General features: G+C 45.9%; 1 protein-coding gene across 2 annotated transcripts in view; it reads right to left on the bottom strand.

Annotated features, from left to right (window-relative positions):
- The window catches only part of SLC16A12 (solute carrier family 16 member 12), a 70,978-nt gene extending 51,690 nt beyond the window's left edge, over positions 1-19,288 (bottom strand). For both annotated transcript variants that reach the window (XM_037156673.2, XM_037156674.2), the window contains exon 1: positions 19,009-19,288. The gene's annotated coding sequence lies outside the window, so the exon portion shown is untranslated. The remainder of the gene's footprint in view (positions 1-19,008) is intronic.
- Between the last annotated feature and the right edge of the window lie 620 nt (positions 19,289-19,908).

Raw genomic sequence — 19,908 nt, 5'->3', positions numbered from 1 at the left:
TGGGGCAGCCACTGTGGAACACAGCATGGCAGTGCCCCAACGTAGAACTACTGTACGATCCAGCAACTCCACTACTGGGCTTATACCCAAAAGAAGAGAAAACCAGAACTTGAATGGACATTTGCACAGAGCAGCATTATTCAGAAGGGCCAAAAGGTATATGCAATTCAAGTGCCTGGATGAATGAATAAACAAAATGTGGTATATGGGTCATGGAATACTATCCAGCCTTTAAAAAGTAAGGAAATTCTGACATGTTACATCATGGATGCACCTTGAAGGCATTATGCTAAGTGAAATAATCCAGGCACAAGGGGACAAATATTGTATGATTCCACATCTATGAAGTAACTGGAGTAGCCAAATTCATAGAGACTGAAAGTAGAATGGCGGTTGCCAGGGGCTGGGTGAGGGAGAATGGGGACTCATTGTTTAATGGGTGTGGAATTTCAGTTCAGGAAGATTTTAAAAGTTTTGGATACAGATGGTGGTGATGATTATACAACACTATGAATACACTTAATGTCACAGAGCTGTGCACTTAAAAATAATTAGGATGGTAAATTTTACATTATATACATTTTGCCATAATTTAAAAAACAAAACTCTAGTCATGCTATCTGTAATCTACTCTTTTCACTTACTTTGATACCATGAATGCTAATAAATACACTTTGATCATTCTAATGGCTGTAAAGCATTTGATTGTATGAAATACTGTAATTGATTTTACAAACCCTTTATTGTTGGACAGTGAGGTTGCCTCTGATTCCCCCCACACCCGCCAACGCTGCATGATTCAACCACGTGACCTGCAAGGTCAGACCACTTTTTGATATCCCTCTTCTGGACTCACTATGGACATTCACAAATATTCTGAAAATTTTGCACTTCAGTCAGAGAACTTCTATTTCCCCCCCCATGGAAATTATTTATTAACTACTTATCCTTTAATATATAATGATTACTATTTTAATAATAAACATAATGATTACTATTTAAAATCAAGTATGTATTAAGTACTTCACTGGTAAACCTACTTGGGAAGAAAGAAATTTAGAAATGTTGCTCATTAAACATGGCACCATGGGCAATATTCAAAATATTGAAGAAGTGGCTGAGAGAGACACCCCTCACTCAGAGGAGAGGCTGGCTGAACACAGACTCATTACGACAACCCAGAGCCCCTTCCTTATGGACTGGGAGGACTTCTGGTCCTTCCCATGGAACGCCCCTCAGGTTAAGAGTGCTGAGACCCTGGCTTGGTGCGTCACCTCACACGCAGGAGAAGGCCAGAGCTCCCGGCACATGCAGGGAGGCTCCAGGAGTCTGAGCCACAAACATTCACCTCCTTAATACCCACCAATGTACTAAAAACACTCACCAGGGAGGGCACTGAAGACTGAACAGGACAGTGAGAATCGGAAGGCTCTATTCCCTGCCAGAGGCCTACATTTTCTCTCTCCAAAATGATCAGTTTTGCCTCACTTTGCAGGCCCAGAGAAGCTCCAGTTGTTGAAATTGGAAATAAGGGCAGCCACAGATGCTTCTTACCCCCATTTTCCCACATGGTCTCCCAGGTCCAAGCTCCCAGCTTCTTATTCTAGTGACCTCACCTGAGTCACACTGCAGAAAGCCTGCGAGAGTGCTGCTCCCTGCGGAGGGCCACCTGGGGAGCTCCCAGCTCCAGGTGGGCTCTGCACCCCTCCAAGGACTGACTCCCTGACTGAGCCCTCGTACACCGCATTGAGTCGTCATTGATTAACTGTAGAAAGTCCTCACAATCAGCACAAGGGCAGATAAGATTTTCTACAATGCTGTGTTTTCCATTAAATACCAAACTAGAATGAAATAAACCAGATGTTGCCTTGCAGAGCTAACTGTAGTTTATAATTTGTGGTGCTCTGGCAAATTAAGACAACAGACCAAACAGAAGGCCAAAAATAAGCTCCCTCTTTTTATAAATACAGTAATCTCACTTACCCAGAAATATCAGCTAACAATATTGAAATTTGTGCAGCTGATTCACAGGAACAGACCAACGTGTCTGACTTGCTTACTTTTACTCTAGCGATCTTTCCAAGGGGCTTAGTTATTTGTTTTTCAACACATGTGAACTCCGGGAGGGCAGGGACATCACTGAGGCCCCTGCAGCAGGAAGAGAACTTAGGTATCTGTCAAAGGGTGAGAGCAGGAACCTTTCCACGCCTCTAGTCCTGGCTGTGGCCCTGTGCCCCTCTTACGTCACAACTCAGCTACTCCACACTTGAGTCCCCAAACATGTTTGACTTTGCAACCTCCAGTTTAAATGCTGTGAGACCACTTTCTTGTAAAAATAACTGGTAAGATTTTTTGTAGGAATATCAGTATCCTCTCCATGCTCGTGTCAGCTGGGTATCTGCTTAGTGAGCACCCTGTACTTCCTTGCCAAAATAAACGTTTTGTTTTTTACTACATTGCAAACTCCTTCAGACCTGTTATTAGGGCAAATTGGTTGAACGGAGCCGAAAGGGAAATTTTAGCCCGTTGCCTAGCCTTCACTATTTGAAGGTTCCCCAAATTAATTCTAACTGGACAGGCATAGAATCTAAGTAATTGCTCTAATCCCTTCATAGGACCAGGCATGTCATAGCGACTAGTGGCACTGTCCGTTTTCATTGGCACTATACACTTTGGGATTAACATTCTGTTCACGTTACAGCAGTTTTGTAGCCAATCCGGTATTTCCAATAAGGGCCGGGAAGCCACTAAATCCATGATAGGCAAACCATTCTTGCCAAGGCCTAATTCAAAAAATAAAAGAAAATTTAAATGTTTAAGAGGTATGTTTTATTTTTTTAATCAAAAAATGAAAATAGCTTACTGAGTCTTATTGGGGAAAGGGGAGATCAGAAATGTGCATTCTTATAATGCAGAACACCAGCTTAATTGATCAAAAGACTGTCGCTGCTTTTTTAGTCAGGAAATTACCATTCGGTGGCAGCTGGGCAGTTTTCTGACCTTTTATATTCATACAGCACTTTGCCGGCCACAAAGTACATCACCAGGCATTCTCTACTCTCCAAACAAAAAGACTGCTTACCCCATGCCCACAATCCCAAAATAACAAAAATTGTAAGTCACCCCACTGACGTAATAGCTTTCCAAGAAAAAGAAAAAGTTAAGAAACACTAGTATCTTAACTACATCTAATACCATTCACGTCTAATTTCAGAAACATTAAAACGAGGAGGAGAATCGTGCACTTTAGATTTGTAGAAACTGAGATTGGACTCTTCTAACTTTGAAGCAACTTGCCCAAAGCCAGTCCATGGCTGGACCTGTACAGGTGGGGCCCAGGCATCTTCCTGTCTTTCATGCAACAGTAGCCGGGCCCCAGAAGTGCAGGCGCCAAAGAAACAGAGATGAGCGAGGGGCCGCGCCTGGTCCTCCTCCGCACCTCTGCATGGTAAGGGGCTCTGCACTCTGCTTTCCCAGGCAGGTCGGCATCAGGTGGAAAGTCAGACCAGCACACACAGCTCTCCCTTCCCCCAAAACGCTGGCTGCCAGAATACCCTGTTGCTGCTAAACCTGGGAGTGTCCCGGTTCCCAGAGCCCAGCGTGCCATGACCCTCACCAGGGCAGGTCCTGGAGAGAAGAGCACAGCTCACCCCTGAGCCCAGCCTCTGCTCTCTCAGCTCTTCCGTCTGGGCGGAGATGCTCATACCTGAGGCTTCCTTAGGCTCTCCGAACACGGGAGAAGGCGGCCTGGGACCACACCCACCAAACTCTGAGCCGTGTAAGCCTGCGTTATGGGAGAAGGTGGGAGAAGCAGAATGCCTTTTACTCCCTTCTGTAAAGTCTGAATTATTTTAGAGATAAGTTTGAAAATTGAAGTCTGGAAAAAAGAAACTAGGTGAAGAACACGTAATTTGGATGCCAAAAGATTTGGGTTGAAACCCAGGCTTTCCCCTAGACTGACTGTGTCCCCAGGCAGGAGTAGAGCCGCCTCGGCCTCCCTGTCCCATGTACTTCATAGGGTTGTGCAGGGTCCTCCCCAAATGACTTAGTTGCTGGCACAGCACTCCCCCTGTCCTCCTCGCAGCCCTGGTCACACTGTGTGGTCAGTCCGTCCATGGGCCCCTCCACGGCAGGGGTGGTCCCTGTCTTTTTCTTTTGCTTATACTTGACATGTTAGTGTTTAAAGTGATCTGGGGGAAATGGACAGGCAGAGAACAAAACAGAAATATGATTTATATCATATACACTATGGTCACAACTATGATTTCTTTAAAAATCTATTTACAAAGAGTGGCAGTTCCTTCCCGAGTTTCCATGGCTACATGCCTGCCTTCACCAATATGTCATGCGACAGACGGAAAGCGATGGGGAGGAGTATTTTAGGGGTTGTTGAAAACAGTACCTGGGAAGTGGAGTCACATGAATGGAAGTCTTCCTACCTCCACCACACTGCCAAAAGAAATACTCCAGGCTTATCCTTCATCAGCAAGAAAAGTGTCCCTCCCACTTCATTTTTCCCATCAATTTACGCAAAAATTGTCTTAAGACTATAGCAGAGGCCCCAGCGTGAGGAACAGAACTGTGAATACAAAGCAGATGTGTCTGAAAGACAGGTCGTCAGGGAGTCTCTGCCTGCAGATCAGGGGCAGTCCCTCACCATCAGGGAGAGATGAATACAAATGCACAAGTTCTGTGTCTTTTCCCAGGACATTGGGAACTAATGGGGAATAACTGATGTGGGCTGGATTTCCTCAAAATCCAGTACAGGCTGAGCCACAGAAACACTGTTTTTATTACAATTGTGGGGGGAGGAGCCTGGGAAATGTAAGTTACATGGTATCAGAACAGTTCAGCTTTTCTGGAAGTATTTCATGACCCCAGGCAGATGAAACACCATAGAATGTGAAAACACAGACAGCATGGATGGACCTGGAGATTACTGCTAAGTAAAATAAGCCAGCCAGAGAAAAACAAATGCCAAATGATCTCACTTATATGTGGAATCTAACAAACAAAATACATCGACAAACAAAATAGAAACAGAGGCATGGACACATGAAACAGACTGACAGCTGTCAAGGGTGGGGGCTGGCAGGAAGTGGATGAAAAGAAAGGGAAAGGATCAGCCAGAGAACATCATGCCTCACACACAGTCTCAGACAACAGTGTGCTGATGGCCAGAGGGAAGCGGGGTGGGGCCTGGGTGGGCACAGGCAGAGGGGGGAAATGGGGACATCTGTAATAGTATTAATGATAAAAGTAAAGAAAAAATAAGTAAAGCAACAATCTAGAGAATGAAAGAAAGAAAGAAAGAAAGAAAGAAAGAAAGAAAGAAAGAAAGAAAGAAAGAAAGAAAGAAAGAAAGAAGAAAAAAGCGCATAATCTCTAAGTAACACTACAAGTGTAACTGAACGCAGGCCCAGCTGCTACAAAAGCCAGTGCCCGAGAGGCATGTGCGATGTAAAGGAAAGTGGGTTATTTTTGGGTGCAGATCACCTGGAAGACAGGGTACTCACGTCACAATGCCCATCTCCTGGAAGACGGGGTCTCACGTCTCAAAGCCCATCTCTCTACATCTCGGTGGAAGCAGAGGTTTTTATGAGGTGGTGGAAGGGAACAGAACAAAGAGATCAAGGGAGGGGTTGAGAAGTTCTCTAAGTACAGATGAGCACCGCTCGCTCCGATAAGGACAGTGATGGTCGCGTGTACATCATCCTGGTTTAGTCATCCCGGCTCCACTGCTGAAGGTCAGCAAATCTTCTGGAACTGGGATGCCTGAAGGTCAGGATTTGTATCTTCTGAAGTTAGTTTCTAGGACTCTTACACAAACATGCTGTTCATCTACAAGCTAGATATTAGTCAGAGTCCCTACTTACAGGAACAATGTCAAAAGATTGGTGGGTAGGTTACAATTCCCTGTCACACTGACACAAGTGTGTCATTTTCGCCACTCAGAAACCTTCCATGAACCAACCAGCCAGTAAGTATAAAAAGTTCAAACCCTTTGGTCTAGCCATTCTCCTTCAGGGAAACTATCATAAAGATATAAAGCAAAATAGGGAAGAAGTTCACTTCACAATGATGTTTGAAGCAGGGCAATTTATAACACCAAAAAAAAAAATCCCCACTACTTCTGACTTCATTGCCTGTCGGGACTCTTGACCATTTGACCTCAATGCAATAAAAATCCAGGCCTGTACCTGTAATATACTAGTAATTAATAACAAGCATAATGATGAATACTTACTTTAAAAAACATATATTAGGTACTTCCACATTGTTTAACCTACTTTGGAGGAAAGAAAGTTTGAAATGTTACTAATTTATGAAGCACAGACAAAACAATATATACAAGAGCCTAATAAATATCTGTGAATCCATCTATGATTTCAAAAGCACAAGTATGAAAAAACAACAACAACAGCCCAAACCCTTGTATTTCAGGAAGTAAAGGAAGAGTAGAAAGAAAAGCGTCAAGTGTTCTGAAAGTACACATAAACTTGTGTTTTGCAAACCCCTTGTGCACTGAGCCCTGAACTAGTTGGCTGAAGACAGCCTGTGGCAAATAACAAGGCAATTGTCAGAGGCCACTACTTGGTCACACAGGCCAAAAAAATATGGAACCTCTGGGTGAAACTGTGATAGGCAGTTAGACGGACATGAGCGGAGCAAGGACATAGGCCAGGTACAGGTCACCAGGGAGGAAAGTCCCAGGGGGCCTAGCAATGACAAAACTGGGAAAACAAGGACCTCGACCCAAGGATAGCCTTTCTGCCCCTAGCTTATTGCTGATCATGGGGTTTAGAGCCCCTGACCTTTCATATTGCTGGTCATGCAATTCAGACCCTTCCCTGACCTTTCCTACCCTGGCATGTTGCTAGTTACGTGGGTTAAATCCCCTTAGAGGGGGCAGTAAGCCCCCGGGACAATGAGGTTCTGACCCACATCCAATACATCTACGTCTCAGTCGTGTTTCATCTCCAGGCCCAGAAAAGCAGCAAAACCAGACAAGGGACTCCACGGTTGATGTCAGGACCAGCTGCATCGACTAATGCCCCGTGCCCTGGCACCAACCAATCAGGAGAAACCACCACCCAGAAAGGACACGCCTGGAAAGCTATTGGGATCCTCCCCTGAGACCTCCAGGTAAATACTCCCACGACAGAGGACCCAGGGAGGCTCTCTCTAGGGAGCACCCAGCCTCTCTGCCCAGTCCCTTTCCCCAGGCACAGATTCCTCATCTCTCTCTCTCCTGACCTCCAAGGGCCCTCCTTTTGCCTAACTTGTTTCCTAAGCCCATTTCTTCTACAGCTCACTTCTCCAACCTCTGTGACTTGCTAAATTAACTTTCCTCTATAGTTTGAGTCTTGGCTCTGAATTCTTTCTTAGCCAGAACGCAAGTACCAAGGTTGCTGAACCAAGGTCTGGTCTGACTCGAGTGGTGTAACCTGGCTTTTGCCTCCGACAAAACTGAGTCTGCATCCACTCTGTCCCTACCCTTGAGCCTTACTGTCCCAGATCTCAGCTCACCTGAGACCAGAAGAAGAGCAATGGAGTCCCTTGAGTACCCTGGGTGCTTGGTGTGTGTTTAGTGAGCAATAACAAGAACACATTTAAGCCCATAGCAAGTACGTGGAACAGGTAAATGCTTGGTAAATGGAAGCAGTTATTATTATAGTTATTGTTATTATTAATAAATGAATAATTAGCATTTGTATAGCTCCTTAAAGTTTATATAAAGTGTTTTCAAGTCCCACGATGATCCTTGAACAGAAAACAGAGACTTGCAGAAATTGGCAACCTTTCCAAGTTCATACTGCTAGCAAATAGTTCAAGTCAGGGACTTGACCACTAACCAACGCTCTTTTCCCTTGACAAGGCTGAAATGTCATAATAATGGCCTCAGCCTTCTCTTGGAAATAAATATCTAGTCCCTCTTAATCAACAAATTACAGCAGTCCTATTCTCCCTGCCAGTCACAGACTGAATGACGGAAAAGGCAGTGGCTCACTCCTTGCCAATGACTTAAGAAAAAGTCTTTCAGGAACTTTTGGGAAATGTTTCCTCACTACCGAGGAGACATGAAGACATGCCTTCTCCCCTTTCACCGGGTGTTTATCTCTATGTGACCCTTCAAACTATTGCGGTCATTTTGGGACCATGACAGGAATCAGGTTGGGAAGGAAACCAACTCATGGCAGGGTCCAAAGAATCACAGAGAAGCAAAGTCACACCCCAGACATTCTGCTCCTGAATTTTCTACTGCATGAAAGAATTCTTCTCCTAACTAGTGACGCCAGTCCAGGCTGGAGTTTCTGTGCCTTACACCCCAACGACACATTGTCTACACAAGCCACTTACATATCAGACCAAGACACACAGGTAGCAGCTCCATGTCTTCACAGAGGGGTCTGTCTAAGCTTATGTCAGCTCTGTTTTTGATTTCCAAAAGTCCTGAATAGGCAGTAGAGAAAAGGAGACACTGGTGTGCGCAGCTGCACAAAGGGAGCACGTACTGCTTGTTCCCATCACACAGCTGACTATAGAAGCAAAGACACCACACTGATTCCCACTGAAGGTTCCGGCCCCTCTCCCATGACCCCCACCCCCATAAATGACAACAAACTCTACATCTGGAAGCCTGATGATCTTCAGCTGCCTCTCTCTTTGCCCAGACAGTGCTGCATTGTGTACTACCCGGAGAAAAGAAAGAGGAGAGGACGAAAGTGGAGGTTTTATCAGAGCACACAGTCCTTTCCAGGGCAATAATGACCATTTGGTTAAAGCATCCAAAGTTACTTGTGAAATGTGTTGTTTTGCCAATTGATACTTCAAGTGCTTTTACTCAAAAACTACAGCACAAAATATAAGCTATTCAACTGTCCTTTGATAAGACAATGAGTGATTTTTACTGTATACTAGATATCAGCTAATTTTGCATATCTTTCCCTAAGACCACCACATATTGAGTTGCAGCTCAACTATCTGAAGCCCAGACCCACCCTTTGGGCTTCTGGGCACCATCCACCGATGAGAGACACAGTCTAGTCAGCATCAACCCAACATCTCTGCAGATCACAGCCTCAACCTTGACCTTGTCATATTCCATAAGATTCACCTCCAATCCCTTTGTCATGTACTCCCAAAGCCACACCATTGACCTATCGTCACTGGTGCCACCTTTCACTTCTGAAATCTAGGGTTGTTGAGAGAGTTAAGTATCCCTTTCTGACCCCAACTTTCTATCCTCCACAAGTTTCCAACTCCTCAAATAGTAATGTGCTTTGTTTTCCATCCTCTTGAGCCCTTAGGCCCTTGCTCTTGCATTTTCTCCCATTTCGTCGGCTGGTCCTGCTCTCGTTTCTCCCTCCTTAGAGGCTAGAATTCATGATCCAGCACATAAGTTGCTCTTTCTCTAGCACCCCCACTCCTTCCACCTCACCAGTGTCCAGTTCCCCATCAATGCAAACATCCAAACATTTTCATTCCTATAATTGGTAAAGCAAGTTTTGCTAGAGGAGATCTCTCGACCTTGCAATTTAATGATGCAACATAATTATAATTTCCAACATAGACTGAGTTCTTGGAGTGACTCAGCAACTGTATGTGGTACTTGTTTTGTGCACACAAAGGTTATTCAGAATCGTATGTGCTCTACAGACCCACCATTTTTGGTAGGATGGCGTGATGGCCAACAGCTCTGCCTCCTGGGTTTGCCTCTTACTCACGACATAACCACAGGCAAGGCACCTAATCCCTCGGTGCTCCCATTGTCCCATTTGTAAAATTAGAATAATAGTTTCATCTTCCCAGGGTTGTTGCCAGAAATTCATGAGCTAACAAATAAAAGTAATTTTAATAATGCTTACAACATAGAAAGCATCCAAAACATGGCAGTTAATATTTTGCAGAGAGCATGGGCTATTGCGTGGGTTTTCCTCCATCTTGTTTCCTTCAGCAATGGCTCCAGTTTATTCCCACCTGCAGGCATCCTCATCTCTTTTTCGCCTTTCTCAAAGAAAGACATGTCCTTTTATATTTAATTTCTCCAATGAATATCCCCTGTCCTCTTTTCTCCGCTTTTGAACCTAGACCTTTTCACTGGGTCCTCTTTACCCTATAAATTTACTCGAGTGTCTGTCATCTTGAAAGCAGGAAGGAAGAAAGTGAGGTAGAAAAGAAGGGAAGAGAAGGAGAGACAAGGGAAGAAAACCCCCTTCAGCCTCTCTAGATACCACCAGTCACTTTCTTCCCATTGCACAGCCAGCCTCTTACTGACCTGCGCACACTATCTGCTCATCCCTTTTCTTATGGCCACCTCAGTGGAATGGAATTTACCTCCTGCCTCCCTTACATACCGCTCAAGCTCAAGCTATTGTTGATAATGCACAATGAGTCCTGACTCTGCCATTCTTAATTAACTGGCCTCTCTGTAACATTTGGTACTGTTGACCTCCCTCTCACTACTGAACTCTTTCTTCCTGGAATTTCCATGACAGAGCCCTCTCCTGCTTATTCTTCTGACCCCCCCCCCACCCCGACCTGTGCTTCTTACTTCATTTGTTAAATCCTTCATCTTCTGACCACTCGTTATTTATTATGTCATTCATTCATTCAGCAAACATACTGAACACTTACCACATGCCAGACACCATGACCACTGCTGGGACCGGTTAAGCAGGGACGGCTGAAACACAGCTCCAGAGGGCACGACCCACAGTGAGGCACAGCTGCTCAGACCGAGGAGCAATGCAGAGGACCAGTGGCAGTGACACTGCACACTAAACTCAGTCCCTGCCCTAACAGTTGGTGTAGTGAAAAAGATCAGCACATGCTAGACAATTAGAGTAGAAAAAGGAAGGTACAAATGAGACGGGATGGTGAGAAGCTAGGAAAATTCCTTGGCAAGTAGAATACAGAAACCAAGACAGAGAGCCCAACACAGAACAGACATTCAGAGGCTCTAAGGCCCCGGTGCCTGGAGGGATCAAAACTGGAAAAACAAGGACCTCACCCCCAGGGTAACCTCTTCTCCGCTGGCCTCTCCTCCATGGAGATAACATCTAGGCCTCAGTTGTGTTTCAGCTCCAGGCTCAGAAAAGCAGCAAAACCAGGTGGGTGAGGCCAGGACCAACTGCAATGACTAAGAACCCCTGCCCCGTTGCTGACCAATCAGTGGAGACCATGACCCTGAAAGGGGCCACCTGGAGAACTGATGAGTATTCTACTGAAACCCTCCCCCAAGGTTCCCATCTGAAAGAAAGAGATAAAAGCCCCAGGAGAAAGGACCCAGCGTGCCTGTACCAGTGGCTCTCCCTCCGAGAAGCAGCCAGCGCCATTTCATTTTCCTTCTCCCCACCACACCCCACTCCTTTCTTCACAGGCACGCGTCTCCTACACTCTAAGGCAATGGGCAGCGGGCAGCTCGTCCCAGGCTGATCCCCTGAACCTGTCCCCCTTTTCTCTGACTTCTCAGTGAGCCAAGGCAGCCCAGCCAAGACTCTCCTATGCTAAGCCCTTCCTTGTTTCATCGTCCCCAACTTTAATAAATGTACCTTCATAGTCACCAGGACTCACGTTGTGAAATCTTTCCTACACATTACCAAGAACCCACACTTACAGCTGGCCCTGGACAGACCCACTCAGGGCCCAGTAACACAAAGACCAAGGGCTGCTCTGGGTAGAATGTGAACACATATTAGTTATTCTCCACAATTTTTTGACCCATTTCACAATCCACTGTATACACACTCCCCAGGGAATTACATGTAATCATGTGATTTTGACCAAGCCTAGTAGCCAGTGATGCTCCAATTTTGTATTGCTTGCACAGAATATCAAATTGCTGACCAAACATCTCTATCACATTTACATAGGGCAGCAAGCATCAAAAATAATACATATAAGTAAAGCAAACATTTTATTATGAGGCATTAGCCTTATTTCCCGTCTTAATCACTTCAACAGACCCCTAGTTTATCACCCTCCTGGACTTGTTCTTGAAGCCCATTCAGGGTTATCAGTTTGAAGCACAAGCTAATTTTATCACCAAACCCCACTCCTGTCCAACTTCCCTATTTAAAAGCCTTAGATCCCTGGCTGGAATAACTCAGTGGATTGAGCTCGGGCCTGCGAACCAAAAGATTGAGGTTCAATTCCCTGTCAGGGCACATGCCTGGGTTGCAGGCCATTTCCCGGCAGGGGGCAGTTCCTAGCAGGGGATGCACCAGAAGCAACTATACATTGATATTTCCCTCCTTCTCTCCTTCACTTCTAAATTTAAATAAATAAACATTTAAAAAAATAAATAAATAAAATAAAAGACTTCGAGGACCACTCTCAGCAGCCAAAACAAAACCAAAACTTCTCCTATCTTTATGCGTACACAGGACCCCAAATGACCCAGCTCCTGCATGGCAGCCACGCTGAATCCCCCTGAAGAACCAAGTAGTTCTTTCAAGCCACAGTGCATGTTCCCAAGTCAGTGCTGCGTACCAATTACCCCTGCTGCCTGGAAAGGCCTCGCCAGGGTTGTTCACCTCATGAGTTTCTGATTCGCTAATACTCTGACCAACATAGACCATGGAGTGCCTCTGCTCTAAACTCCTGTAAAAGCAGTCATCTGTGGGACTCGTCACAACGCTGTGACTGTCTGTCCCCACACATGTGTCTCCCAGGGGATTGCAGCCTCTGCGTCAGAACCCTGTCTCTTCCTGGCGGGCCGTCAGCCCCGGGCAGTGCCCAACACGTGCTGGGCACTCAGCCTGATGCAGGGGTAAACTCACTGTGTTACTTTAACACTATTTCATCACAGTATTTTTTTATTAGGGACTTCAAAGATAATTAATTCTATTTCACCGAATTCAAATACCTCTTCTCCAGCTTAAAACTATTAAAACTCTAAAACACTAAACTGAAACTTTACCTTAACATAGCTTGTATTTGCAGCCAATTAGGTTTCTTATCATGTGAAAATTTATAAAGAAAGCAGAATGTGCCAGGATGATTCTACGGTGACGATTTTCGTGCATGAGCTGCTCATTGTTTAGGTAGAACTTCATCTCTAATAAAATTAGTATATGGTTGCCTATATTTTATCTTCTCTGAATGTCTAAGATAATCAAAGAAGTCAACCTAAAGAAGTAAAAAGAGCAAAAATGTGTGGGGCTTAATTTTTGATACAATGACCAATCCTTTTATCATTGGAACACCCAATTAAGGAAATATTTTTGACAGTATCTTATTTATAAGATGTGTTTATTCATTATCCCGGTATCAGACCTTTTCTAAGAAGGCTTCTGTGTCTTTAAATTAAGTTACTGCATTGTTGCCTGGTGAGCCTTGAAACTAGATTTGCCAAACAGCGGGCCCACACGGAATGCAGGGTCTGTGTTCGTGAGACAAAATGAAGCTTCAGACCCGAACGGAATGGTACTTACCCCGGGGCCTCACTAGGACCACCCCTAGCATTTAGCAGTCCCCGCTCTAATTCCAGAAGGAAGAACAGAAACATGGGGGAAATGTCTGCATTTTTAAAGTCAAGGAAAAAACACAGTACTTCTTAACAAATCATTTTATGCCAAAAATACTACAATGGCTGTCTGCACGGCCGAATCCACTAGCTAAACACTCAAATTCATCTTCTCATTCCATGTCTGTGTACGCATGGGAAGGATCCCTGTAGTTTTGTGCAGGATGTAGGCTTTTCAAAGGCCTGGGCTCCCACCTACCCACCACCTCCACCACACACGCATATACTCAAGCTCCAACACTCTTGACAGTTATGCCCAACCACATGCGGGAAAACAGCAAGTTAAAACATAAAGAAGGAAACTTCACTGACCAATGTGTATTGGGTTAATGTGAGTACAGAAGAGGGCACTCGACCCGGAATTGCGCTTCCTCGCGCTTTTATCTTTGCCGCTTCTCCCAGCATCTCACGCTGCTCTATAAACACCCTCCTTTGGTAATTAGTTCCACACGCATGACTTAACAGACGCGCTCTGCTGATAGCTCCCAATCTGCATTTCTTGCCCAGAATATCTAACTGCTCATTTTGCTTTCTCTCCCTACAAGCATGGAGGATATAAAGTTAATGAGGCTGAAGTCTTTCCCCGTTTTTTCAACACAGATGCGCAGTGATATAGCTAAAGAACGATTAGGAGCTACCAGAACTAATTTGGCAGGGAAAGGGAAGCAGAAACTTAGAAACCTAGTGGCCTAGTCATTTATAAACTTGTTTTTTCAAGAAATCCTTTGTTCAAATAAAATCTTACTTGGCAACCCAAAATGTGAAATTAACAGCACGCGTGCTTTGTTGCAGACGAGACCACCAAAAGGAACCCTAAGCTCGATGCCGGACATCTTGTCCCCACCGTTACATTGTCCCCATAACAGCCCCTGAAGCTGACAACCACTAATCCACTTTTTGTCTCTACGGATTTGCCGATTTTGGACATTGCATATAAATGGAATTACACAATATGTGGCTTTTTGTGCCTTCCTTCCCTCACTTAGCATAACACTGTCACAGTTTCTCTATGTTGTAGCATGTGTTGATATTGTTTTTTAACATGGCTTACTTTGAGGAGCCTATCTGGCAATTAACTTAGTTTTCACAGAAACAGCATTCTCTGTTTGCCATTCACATTGCATCGGCTTACACAGTATTTAACTAAATTACAATAGCAAGTAGTAATACTGCAATGAACAGGACTATGACCAAGTCCCATCATCAGTGTGCACCTGAACTGATAAAGGCAAAGTTCGCCACTTCACTGTGATGATAGGTATGTGCCACAGTGGTCTATGCTCTGAGCGAAAACCAGTGCGTGTTGCAGAGGAAAAGGAAAGGGTTGCTTCGCCCAGTGAGTTGTTTTAATGTTGGTCAGTACTGCATTACCCAGGATGAAAGGGTACTCGAGTAGACGGTATAGAGGTGTTAAATTTCTGTTATACAACCCAACACAGCTCCATCTGCTGCCCACAGGGAGGTCTCCCATACATCTTCAAAAAGAAGCAAAGATGTGTTCCCATGAAGACAGTGTACCCTTCTGCCTCTGTGGAAGCTCTACCCTCCTACCCCCCTTTCCGGAAGCAGCTCAGGCATGTCCTCTAGACAGGCTTCCCTGAGCCTTGACTCCTCATGGTGCCCATGTGTTCTCTCTCCTTGCTTTCAGTGTCCATCATACTCATCTACCTCATGGTGGTTACACTTGGTAGTATAGCTGGTCACAAAGTGTCTTTTCTTCCACACCAGGGTGTAGGCTGATTGAGAAGGAGATTCTGTTTCCTGATATCTCCCACAACCAGGAAAAGAGCTGCTCACAGCACAAACATTTTTTTAAAGATTTTATTTATTTTTAGAGACGGGAAGGGAGGGAGAAAAAGAGGGAAACACTGATGTGTGGTTGCCTCTCGAGCGCCCCCTAATGGGGACCTGACCCACGACCCAGGCGTGTGCACTGACTGGGACTGAACTGGGAACCCTTTGGCTTATAGTCCAGTGCTTAATCCCCTGAGCCACAGCAGCCAGGGTTCACAGCACAATCTTTACACAAATCTTTATCTTTAATAAATGTCCAATAAACATTTACTATGTAAATAATGAATGAGCACATTAGTTAAGTAATTAATTGATGGTGTATAACTTCCTACCTGGCTACAGGTAGGAAGCAACTCGCTCCATTCGTCAACGTGCAGTAAAAGAAGGGGGGTGAGGACCCGAAAGAGCAGAGTGGGGGGAGGGACAAAAGAAGAAAAGTGATCACTGTGGGTGCCTGGCAGCCACCAGAAATCATGACTCTCCGCCAAGGGTTTAACAGAGATCACCTTCAAATAAGATGACAATTCCTGATGCCCTTTGATATACAACAAATTAGAGACAGACAGAGACAGTCATTGTACTAAAAATCTTGCCCTGGCTGGTGTGGCTCAGGGGACTGAGTGCTGGCCTGCAAACCAAAGGGTCAGCAGTTCAATTCCCGCCCAGGGCACATGCCTGGGTTGTAGGCGAGGTCCCTCGTTGGGCGCCTCCAGTTAATGTATTTCTCACACATCCATGTTGCCCTCCCTCTCTTTCTTTCTCCTTCCCTTTTCATCTCTCTGAAATAAATAAATAAATAAATAATAAATAACATCTTTAAAAAATACCTCCCTATGTCTTCAAGTGTGGGTTTGTTTTATTCTCAATTGAATTATTATACCACTTTCATGAGTGAGTTTTTAGATACACTAGAAAGGTACTCATAGGAACACAGCTTCCAAATAGGCAATTTAAAAAGCAAAGCCATTGGATAGGTAAGGAATGCATAAACAGTCCCACAATCTGCACTAAATACTTTTTTTTGGCTGAATACTACTGAAAAACAGCCAATTTCGTTTCGATAAGCCTTTGTTAAAAACAATAAACATGCCTGAGCTTGCAAACCGTGCCATTCCAAGGAAAAAGCAATTGAGAAAATTAGAAAATGCTTGAAACTGCAAAGTCTGATTAAAAAGAAATACTTCCGTGGTAACAGATTTACCAGTAAGCTACAACTTATTATGGAGGGGAAGGGGGAACAAGATGTAAAGCGAGACAAAGTAAAAACAGAACAGCATCCTCCTTACCAGGTAAGAAGCTACATCTCACAAACCCGGATACAATTACAGGCTGCAGCACTAACGTGGGCCACAGACGCTACTGAGAAAACCCGTTCTCCCACACTTCATTAAGTTTAATGTCACCACGGCGATGTCCCTGCACTAAAGGAAATGTAATTTTAGGAACTCTGAATGAATATGCATAAAATAACCAAATGTGGGAAATCATGTTCTTGTACAGTAGAATGTCACTTCATCAAAGTCAACGTAACTTCATCTGAATTTTGCTTCTTTGTTTATCTTCAGTGATTATAAAATCAGCAGGATGACTGGATTAGAAGGAAGATAATTTGGAACATTTATGTTTATCTTCCTACTTCAGGCAAATTCTGAAATGCTCTTCTATCTGCCTAACAAAATCCTGGAAGAACTGTAACAGATGAACTGTAATTGGAGCTCCACAGAATCAAAGTTCTTTGTTTTGATTATTGACATATCCCAAGTGTCCAGAACAGCACCAGGCACCTAGAAGGCACTAAGTATCTGTTCATTTGAGCCAAATTGAAAAAAACATAAAACAGTGTACAATACGATGCTAGAATACTAAATAAGCTTGTTTAGAATCCCTTTCTCAGCTGTGTTATGGGTCCTGGTGTTAATCACAACATGCAAATGGTCTTCATACAAACCAGTTTTCTACAGTCAGTTCCAGAGTCCACTCACACCTTCAACTAACCAGTCATGGCCACAGAGAGCTAAGGTTCAGACCAAGGACAGAATGGGGGAAATCTAGTCCACCTGTTTTTGATTAATTCTCTTTTTCTGGGAAGTTCACCTGAGATGTATCAGCACATTCATCTTCACATAAGAAGAATGTAAATATTAGTTTAAATTAAGGATTTCTGTTTTTAAAAACCGTACCACAAAGGTGATTGGACTAAATCAATCTCATCTGTTTCAGAAGCCCACCAGTTAAAAAAAGATAAATAAATAAAAAATAAGAACAGGCAAATGATGTGATTAGGTGATTCTAGTCATGTAACTTCTTGTTCCAAATGCCTGTTAGCAATTGAAAACTGAACTAAAAGGGAAGGAGGCGGCCTGGATTCCGGTGTTGGTTCCACACCAGTGGACAGTATGAGCTTCAGCGACCCTTGCCCGCGGGAATCCGAGCTTCCTGAGCTGTAAGGTGAAAGTCTGGATAGATGATCTCTAAACTTCTTTTTGGTTTTAAAGATCCTGTGATTATCAGTGACCAAATCCAGTCACTAAATTACTCCTCCTAATTTCCAACCTTTATTTCTTCGACAGACACAGGTTGGGCACCTTGCGGGAGGGTCAGGTCCCATTAGTGTATTCTGGCATAAAGTTTGGGGGGTGGGGAGGGAGGCGGGTACAGACTATGCGGGAGCACTGGGCGGTTTTTAAAAGCTCGTGATTTCTCATACCTGTGGAGATGGCGCGTTTCTCAATTTGGCAGGCCCGAAGGCGGTCCTCCCGCGTTAAGCTGGCTGTGCCCGCGGGGTGCCCAGCTCTCGGCCAGGAAACAAGTAGGATGAACTAAGGAGACCGCCTTGGAATGGAAGGGTTTAACCTGTATGCTGGCAGGTCTCATCTTACCGTTAAAAAAAAAAAGTTATAAGAGATTCAGAATGCTGAGTTGTGAAAACGGCAGGCTGACGAAGAGCCGCAAGACCCAATTAGTGTCTCGTTGTACAGTTTTGCCGAGAAAAACCCCCCCCCCCCGGAGTCCACAATATAGGGGTCGTTGTTTTTCTTCGAGGACTAGAAGCACCTGAAAAGTTAATTTCAGTCCACTGAAGGTTTCGAAGGCTGCTCTGCTTTTTAAGAACACCATACACAAGAAATAAACGTTTCAAGAAATAAACCTGAGGCAGAAAGAGGATTTTTAAAATTACACTAAAAACAATCCGGAAGAAATCCAGTTTCTACTGCACGGAGAAATCCGCACTTGAAAACCAGGGCGAGGAACCCAAGCCGCTTCTTCCGCAGCCACCTGCCCAGACACCGCAGCCCGAAGCCGACGGGCGGGCGGGCACGTGTCTCTCCCAGACCCGGCAGGCGCTCCGAGGGACCCGGGCGGGGTGGCGGGCTCCTGGCGCGCTGCCGGGTGCTGGGGCTGCGAAACGAGTGCCCTCCACCGAGGCCGGCCTTGGAGCCTCGCCGCCCAGCCACGGAGGATGCTTGGGGTCACTTGAGCCACCTCGCAGGTGAGCCGGGTACCGGGAAGAGGGTGAAACAAGGCGGATCGCTGGTCCACGCAATGGGGATCCCGGGGCCGGAGTCGCCCCCGGGAGACTGCGTCCGGGGCAACCTGTGGGCCGGACACTAGCGCCGCGCAGCCCTCCCGGAACGCGCAGAGCCCTCTCCCCAGGCCTTAGCCTGGAACCGCTGTGTCCTCACCTCGCACCGGCCGCTGCAGCCCCGGCTGTGGCGCGCGGACATGCCTCCAGCAGTACCCGCCGTTGCCGCGTCCTCAGGCGGTGCCCCTTCCCGAGCCCCGGGCGCAGCGGCGACCCGCGCTTCCGAGGGGCGGGGAGCGCAGGGGGCGGAGGCGCGCCGGAGGGTGCTGGGGCCGGGCCCCGCGGGCAGTGCTGGGGGAGAGGAGAGGAGAGGGGGGAGTCTCGGTGTGTTCGGTGCCCCCAGCTCTGCCGCGGACTCTGCGAAGCGGGCGAATGGGATTTATCCCTGGGATCCGCTCCAAGTGCCGCGGCTGGGTGAGGGGAAAGGAGCCCGGAGGGAGTGCGAGGGGGAGGGACGCCTCGCGGTTATGCAATGCGGAGCCCTCGGTGGCCGAACCAGCTGGTTCCAGCACTGCCCGACCCTTCCAAGGAGCAGCCGTCGGTGCCCCTGGCCTAGGCGAGCAGACGTGGCCCGGGGCTCTCAGAAAGAACATTTCCCCGCAGAGTCAAAGAACAAGGTCTCCAGAAAAAAATTTAAGGACTCCCTCGGAAGTACGTGGGTCCGGACTCTCCCAGCCAGCCCTTTCCCCTCGCTGCGCAGGAAACCGAGGCCCCAGGGTGTCAAAGGCGTTGTCTCTCGGAGTTAAGACGGACCCGGATTCAACGGTCCTGAGAAGCTTGCGCCTCCACCAGTGTGGCTCAGTTGGTTGGGCCCGGTCTGCAAACCCAAAGGTTGCGGTTGGATTACCAGTCAAGGGCACCTGCCTGGGTTGCGGGTTTGTCCCCCAAGTGTGTAGGGAAGGCAGATGATCGCTGTTTCTCTCTTGCATCCATGTTTCTCTCCCTTTCTTTCCGCCCCCCCCACCCTTCTCTCTCTAAAATTAAGAGAGAGAGAGAGAGA

Source organism: Artibeus jamaicensis, unplaced genomic scaffold, assembly GCF_021234435.1.
Source record: "Artibeus jamaicensis isolate MK-2021 breed Jamaican fruit bat unplaced genomic scaffold, CSHL_Jam_final contig_332, whole genome shotgun sequence".
NCBI lineage: Eukaryota > Metazoa > Chordata > Mammalia > Chiroptera > Phyllostomidae > Artibeus > Artibeus jamaicensis.
Note: the sequence above shows the minus strand (reverse complement) of the source record. Positions and strands in the feature narration are given on the sequence as shown.